Source organism: Lissotriton helveticus, chromosome 7 (genome assembly GCF_964261635.1).
Source record: "Lissotriton helveticus chromosome 7, aLisHel1.1, whole genome shotgun sequence".
In the NCBI taxonomy this organism is placed as follows: Eukaryota; Metazoa; Chordata; class Amphibia; order Caudata; family Salamandridae; genus Lissotriton; species Lissotriton helveticus.
In genome coordinates this window covers 409,696,847-409,705,063 of record NC_136068.1, presented here as the reverse complement: position 1 = coordinate 409,705,063, position 8,217 = coordinate 409,696,847, and positions in this window count along the sequence as shown.

Below are 8,217 nucleotides of genomic sequence, written 5' to 3'. Positions count from 1 at the left end.
CCCATATGAATGGAAGACTCTTCTTTGTTAAATCCTGCCTAAATCGATTGACCAGATCATTACGACTGACTTGTTTTCCACCTATCCATCCGGTGAATTAACCCCTGGACCTTTTTGTTCCCCTAATCTCTTCGTGCTCCATGTCTATGCTGTTATTGTAGAAACTCTAGATCTCACCAGGAGCCCTACTGCTATACGCGGTATATTATGGACCCTTGTTTTCTATCCACTCACCTTTTATTCCCTCTGTCTTTCATCCTTCTAGTGTGATCGATTCTTTGGTCACACCCGGAGCTCCTGCCACCTGTTCTTACAACTTCCCTGAAAGAACCCTGTCTCTGAGACTCTCGACCTCTGCATACATCAGGTATGACCCCTTAAATTCCCCCTTTTTATAACTTTCCCTCATCTGGGGGAGAAGATTTGGGCTCTCTAAACCCATTCAAAAACCAATAGGGGTCTTAACCATGAGAACTTGTAACAGGAAGAACGATTAAACTATGTCTTTAGTGTGAATATAGATTTTCTGTGTCTTCACCTATCTAATCCCTATGGATCGGACTTATTGCCTGTCCACGGGGCATCATATTCAGGGAGCTACCTGCGAATACCCAGACTTAGACCACTTTTTGATATGCCTTATACCCTTGATGTTTAAAATATACTTAAATATGTTATCTAAATGTGCAATATAGGAAATGTTATGAGAATTTTGAAAATATGGTATTTTTTCCTATGATATGTTATCCTTGTATTTTGTGTTATATTTAAAATACCCTTTATTTGAATTGTTTCAGCCAGTGTGTTCCCCTCCCCTGTCACCTGTGCCAGCCCTGACGAAGGTGACTTACACCGAAACGCGCGTTGGCGTTATTACGGCGTTTACCATCAGGAACGGCAACCATACTCCATCTTTTCGCCTTCCTTAAACTGTACCCGCGTCCATGCAACCATTATTCCATTTTATGTTTATTGCAGGCCAAACCTCACCCACATGTATGAAATGATAGAATGCATTAGAGTATGAATGATTTTCTAGATATGAGCGCCTGTTGAGCCCCCGTCCTATTTCCTGGAGTGAGTGGAACACTATATTTTTTTATATATTTAAACCTACCTATGAATGTATTTACGTTCACGATATGATGATCCAGCACTAACGATTTTATGAACTTTTGTACTTAATATTCTTTGATTATCCTTGCAAATGTGATTAATTGCACTAAATTAAATTAGACAACAATATATTTTTTCTATAAAAACTGTGGTCTATTCGCCTTTTTGGCCCTGGGTAATCATTGAGTCTTGCTCTACTTTAATCTTAACGGATCCCATCTGGGACCACTATTTATCATTCTAGGCAGGGTAATTTTTTCTATTCTTGATTGTGAGATCCCAACAGCTTCCAGTCACCTGCCTATGTAGGGGGGAACGATTGGTTAGTCAGTCATTACTATCCATCTGGCTTAATGGACTAAATCTGTTTACTAATTCCAGCCTGCTATCAATGGCCCTTTCTCTTGTGACATCCACGAAACGTAAGTGGCCTATGGGATGCCCACTCATCCTCGTTGGAGGGGGAGAGCCACCACTGGTCTTAGTTCTAGCGCCCAACTCATGATTTCCTTCTCCTGGTGTTTGTCTTAAGAGAGCATTCAGGTTTTTAGCCCGCTCAACCATTTCTGTGGGATAAAAGAAACCCAATGGCAATGCAGTAATGCCAGTTCGGCCACAGTGTTGGTTCCCCTGAAAGATCCAGCTCAATATGTCTCTCCGATCAAAATTAATGACAATACAATCTCCCTCTTTTTGTTTGGGGCTGTAACCAACCCATCCTACCTGCCAAGCCTTTATGATATGTGAGCATGCTTTAAACCCCCCTCAGAGTTTGTTTTACACCAAAATGTGGGTTTACGGATAAGCTCTTCCGTAATATTTTTCTTGAGAGGGGCACCCCTATTAAGACATTTACCAATGGTGTGGCCTCGGGAGATAGGTGCAACCTATCTTAGTTAGTGGACCCTTGTGTATGCATTTTCCCAGATCCCGCCATAAGTGTGGTTTCAGGTCTCCATTGGGTTCCTTTACTGTCCCGCTGTCTAGTACCAAATTTATTACCTGAAGTGAGCTCATTAGATTTCCGGGGCCCTGAATGAGAGGTACTAGGACCATCATCCCCTAAAATAATCACCTTATGAGTTTGTATATTATGGGTACTGGATGATTCACTACACGTGACATTTTCACCCTTCTCCCTAGGCATCGTATTAGGACCTGCCACACCATCCAAATTTCTCTCTAAGCTGGACAAATTCTTCATTAAACCATCTACCCCAAATTTCACACAGTTAGTTAACTCTTCCCTGAATGTCCCAAAGAGATTGTCAATATAAGATAAAATTAAGTCCGTAGTTGTTGTATTAGAGAGTGGCCACTCCTTCGTAGTCAAGTATCTCCCAAACCTCCCCTGGGTTGCCCATTCCTTTGAATTGGGCCCTGGCTTTAAACCTTTCTTCCTCCTTTTCTTATTAGGAGCTGTAATCAGTGCCATAAGACCATTCCTTTCCAGACTTCCACCATCTTCAGGATGTTGTTCCTGATGTGAGTTCAACAAAATGTGATTGGCTCGAGTAGAGTCACAAACCCCCATTACAGGCTCAACAACAGTGTCCATTCCTGGGGTTACGCTACATCTGGCTGCTCAAAGGGGAGTATTGCTAGACACTATCTCTTTTCCCAAACCCAACTGCGCCTCTACATTATGAATCTCGGTTGTTATAGCTCCCACAGCAGTTGTTAGATAAGGTATAATGGAGGTGTAGTTCCTGCCCCAGACGATGCGGGAAGACTGAGGGTTCCTGCCCCCGAGGTGATGTGGAATTGATGGCAGGTTCAAGAGCACAGTTGCTCCCTGCAGAGTGTCAAGAACAGTAGCTGCAAGCCGGTATGGGCCACCCAATCTTCTTCCGCTACATGTAGATCTAGGAATGGGTCACTCTAATTGTTTTTTTAAAGGGGCATTTATCACTTTCCCAAAAATCCTGACTAAGTTTCTTGACAGCTGCTGATCTCAAATTCCCCCATGCTTCCTCCTTCGGGGTCCTCATTCTGGCATTATGGGCCTTCTTGTATTGTTTTTAAAACTCCTTCACTAGGGGTTTATTTCTAGGGCGCTGCGTGAAGACATTTTAAGGACTTCGAACAATGCGAGTCAAAACAACCGACACTAGACCGCTGGGTCTTTGAGCATGGTCTCACCAGGTTTCATTTTATATGGCCAAGCAGTTCCTCAAAAGCTCTCACTGCTTCTGATGGATCAGGATTAAGTTCCAAACACGTCAAAATCTATGGCTTCATTTGGGCCACTTTCAAAGGGAAGAAACTTTCTTTGTTAACCTTCTCCCATTTCAATATGAATCCATTTCTCCTTGTGATCAGAGACTTTGGGACCATGGTGTCTGGTACCTTAGATGTAACGTGCCAGGTCAACAGACAACAAAGGGCAGCATGATCACTAAACCTAAGTAATCTAACTTGTACTTGAAGAATGTGTTTGGATAAAACTTCAGACACCAAAATATAATCAATAGTAGAGCTGTTTTCTGAGGTCCCAAATGTTTTTTTCAAATGGCCAGTATGTGGATCTATCGTGTTATTTATATTTATGTTCCTAATGGTAAATAACCTGTTAAGAGCATTTCCATCATCATTATGAGTAAAGTGAGGATGTGCCTCCCCCTCTCAATCATCTGGCCCATACACCAGACATGCTGAGGATTTATAGTTGTGAGCATTAAAGTCTCCTGCCCATAGGATTTGTAAACATTTAGAATTTGAAGCACCAAGGAGATCTAACTCTTTTTCCAGATAGCCAATCACCTCTGCCATGTTGTCATCAAATGTATTATTGTAAAAAATAATTTGGATCCAATCCCAATTGATACTTCCTTCACATAGCAGGATCTGGAAGAAAGATCATTGGTTCAAAAATGTTAAAACCTTTATTCTTAGTGAATGTGACAACATAGTTGTTATGCCTCCTAGTGCTCGATCTGCCCTAGAGGGGATCGCCGGGGTTTGAAAGGGCCAATAGCCATCTAGAAAAATGGAGCCTGTTTCCCAGGTCACCAGAAAACATAACATTTCATAGTTTTGCACTATATTCACCCAATCAGGGTTAGGCAATTTCGACCTTATGCATGCAACATTCCAGGTTATAAAGTTTAACCTCTGGGTGCCCTCCCCCCTTTGTTCTTCCAATATTATAATCCCTAGGTGCAAGACATGTGGGTTTGTGGCACACCTCTGGTTCAGTGCCCAGTCAATCACATGTCACTTGATGGAGGAAGGTTGCGCACGTAAAGCGACTTACTTTGACTCAGCCATCTCAAAATAACTCGTAATGAAATAACCAATATGTTTTGTCTTATTAACAATGCACCATACGACATTTCTAGTATCTAGGGGAAGCTTGCCTATGTGCTTTCACTAACCGTAACTCTATTGCACTAAAATGGCCACCCCAAAGCGGGCACTTTCTGCGCAAGCGTCTGTCACACTCACGTGTCATGACGTACTCTCTGCTTTGGTGGGAAAACTTTGCTTCTGCGCACTAGAACTAAAGATGGCTACTCTATGTTTTCACATGCTAACACTTGCATTGCCGCTTTTACTAAATCACTTGTTCTGCTTAATTCCTAATGCTGTAGTTAAAATAAAATAATGGGAATAGAGTAGAGATAAGTGATATACAGTGCATGCATTTTTTTCTTGTTCTAAAACTGTTTCTTTTCTATTTTTGATTGTGTTGTACTGTGGGTATGATATGTATTTCTGAACTCAATCTTTGGAGGAACTGTGCCTGTGCAGAGAAACTCAAACCATTAAAGCTGTGACATTGAAACACAGCCAAATTCCTGATTTGCTAGAAGATGCTTAAGAGAACCTCACCTTCTGACCCTTTGGAAGGAAACTGAATGAACTGAAAAATTACATTGTAACTCTTATAGATACATTCACTGCCGGGTGGAATAAAAAGTGCATGGGAAAATAAAGTTATGGGAGGGAACGTAATTTGAATACAGAATGTAAGTTACCTCATATCAATATGGTGTGATGACCTCTCCTCGTCTTTTTGACCAATCAAATTGTGGGATTCCACACTTGCAACATTGGGGGGTGGTACACTTCCCTGGAAAATAGTATATCTAAGGTAGGCGTAGCTAGTTAGATTGTCCGACTTGTCCGAATAGCTGAACTGTCACTGACCCAACGCACTCAATAGGTGATCGAGAGCAGAGGTGCTGGCGGAGCACTCTGACAGAAGATTCGATAACCCAATCGGGGTTCTGGAAGAAGATCAATGACCCAATCGGGGTTAGGCTGTTAGCTGCAGAGAGGGTCGTAACGCTGGCGTTATACTTTAACTGTGGGTGCCGATCTTAACCTGTTGTGGTCCTGTCCTGATCCAATTTGGTCCGTACCTGTCCAGATTCTGGTCTACACCTGTTCTTTCCTGCTGGCACCTGCACTTTGAGTGTACTGGCCTTTATCCCAGCCCCTGTCCAGGGTTGGTCTTCACACCATTCTAGATAACTATAAAATCTGTGTTGATATGTCTTTGTACTGTTTCCCTTTTCTACCCTTCCTATGTTTCAATGCTTAATGAAAGTTTCTCATTTCATCTTACTTTAATCATATTCTTATTGATTGATCAAGTTCCAATTAATGTAATATGGACACTGACATTTAAGAATTTACATAGATAAAGTGTTTAAACGTTTTCCCGAGTTTGTGCTTATTTACAAATTACAAGTGTATTGATTAACTACCTCATTATGCTAACACTCTTGATCCTTTAGGACTTTAGGTACCGATGACAAGGATTGGTAAGTCAAGGTGTATAGGTGAAAAGTCCTAAAAGTAAATAAATCACTGGTTAGAGCAGAGAAGCAAATGTTACCTGACTAATGTTTAGTGTTTTAGTTATTAGTGTTGTGTGGGCCCAGGTGAGTATTGGTAAAACTAGTTGGGTGACCTGTGCATTCTATCAGTATTTCTTTTGGTTGCAGCATGATGGTTAGGGTTTAGTTAAGATAGGTAGTTATTTGTGTTAGGATTATTGATGTGTATTTTGAATATTGATTTTCTGTTTTAACCAACATTGTTCGTATCTGTTATATGTATGTTTTGGAATCTCCGGCGGCAGAATAAACAGGTGGTAAATGGAAGCCACGATGTAGTGAGGCCACTTGCCTGTGGAAGTAAGTGCATGGTTAGGTAAAACTGAAAGCATCAGTTAGGGATTTTCTGTATAAATGTGTGAATATTTGATAGCAAAGAGTTAGCTGATGAAACTTTGGTGTGATATCACCTAGAAAGGGTCACTTTGAAGGACTAGTAGGTTCTTCTAAGCTTGATTGACAGCAAAGGAGTTCGCTGGTGAAACTTTGGCCTTATATAACCTAGAAAGGGTAAGCCTGAGGGAGTAGCAGGCTCTCTAATGCTTGCGTGAAGGGTAGACAGAAGGGATCTACTCGTAGTGTATGAAGAGTAAGCGGAAGGGATTTACTCGTAGAGAGTGAAACTTATCTTTTCTTTGAATTAGTCACTCGGGCACAGTGGCGAATGTTTTTATGTTGTAAAATAATGAAAATTGCTCTTTAAAAGTGAAAAGAAATTGGGTTTTGTATTACCTTGCAAATAGGGGAGTCAGTCGCGGAGCTGCACTGACGTCACCAAGAGCCGCGCTGGTATTGGTTGAGACAGCGGGTGTGTAGCTGAGGTAACATTGTAAAGGAGGGGTGAGTGCAGGAGCTTGAGAACTCATCTCACGAGAAAAGCCGCGCAACTATTGGTTGGAATTATTTTGAATTCGAAATTGTGATTGGTTCTTGAAAAATAAGAAACGCGCTGGCATTGGTGAAGCATTTTTGTAAACAATCGAGTATTATTGCAAATTAAAAGGCAACAATTACATTTGGCATTTAGATCCAGGCTTTATAGGGAATCGACCTGATAGAAAATATCTAGATTTTGCTAAAGAACAGAGGATTAGAGGGAGACCTTATATCTTGTACGGAGATAAGAGAAAAATGTCGTTCATTAAGAAAGTTAAAAATGTCTTGAAAAAAGATAAAGCAATTAAAACTAGATAGGGAATTATCATTCCACCACATGATGGTTGAAAGGGGCTATCATACCTGTGTGTGGTTAGAGAATTGGGTGGAATACACCAAAGATGATGGTGTTTTGGCATTTCCAGAAAATGGTACCTTTAATGTGAGAATTGTATACAATCTAAGAACTTGCATGAATCAATTAGATCCCAGACCGGGATTAACGCAGTATGAGGCATTAGAAGAGTGGAAAATTGAAACTTTAGAGCGAGATCAACCCAGAAGTGACAGGAATTTGAGTACGTTTTATCCAAAATTCCCTCGAGAAACAAGAGATAAGAAAATGAAACAATGGAGACAGTCCATGATAGTGGAGGGATTACATCCTATGTTTGCACTAAATGACCCGTCAGGAAGTAAGGATACAGAGAAAGCGAAAAATGTAATGATTAGTGGTGATCCAGAAGATGATTACATTGAGGATTTGTTAATGAAAAATCCGCCACCTTTTAATGAAGAGCCAAGCATAGTTAATCCTAGTGCTCCATTCTTAAAGCCACCGTTGGTTCTACAAGTTATACATGACACCTCATTAGAAAAGGTGTTACGAGAAAAAGAACGAGAAGCAATAAATAAACGGAGAAACAAGTTAATTCAGAGGATTTCACGGTTAAATACAAGTCCTGAACCCTTAACGATCCCAGTGACTATAGGTTCTGTTGTTCCTTTATATGGGGATAAGCAGACTAGTCCTAAAACCCCAGTTCTGCCTACACCTGTAGTGCATCCAAGAAAAGAAACATTGATAATTGATGATCAAGCAAGTGAATGTGAGTCAGTGATTTCCCTGATGGATTTGCCTATAAGGGAACCGGTGGGTGATTCGGTCAGGAAAAACCCTCCTGTAAGCTCTAGAGAAGTGCGGATGGAGACATCCTCAGGTACAAGGAGTGCTACTGTAGTTACCCCAGAAGAAATAGAAAGGTGGTCACGAGAAATAGAAAAGCCAAAATCACAGCCGAAAGCATTGGACATATTCAAATTAAAAGTTGAATTGGAGGAATTGCTTGCTGGAAATGTGGGGTTAGAAAGATTGAAT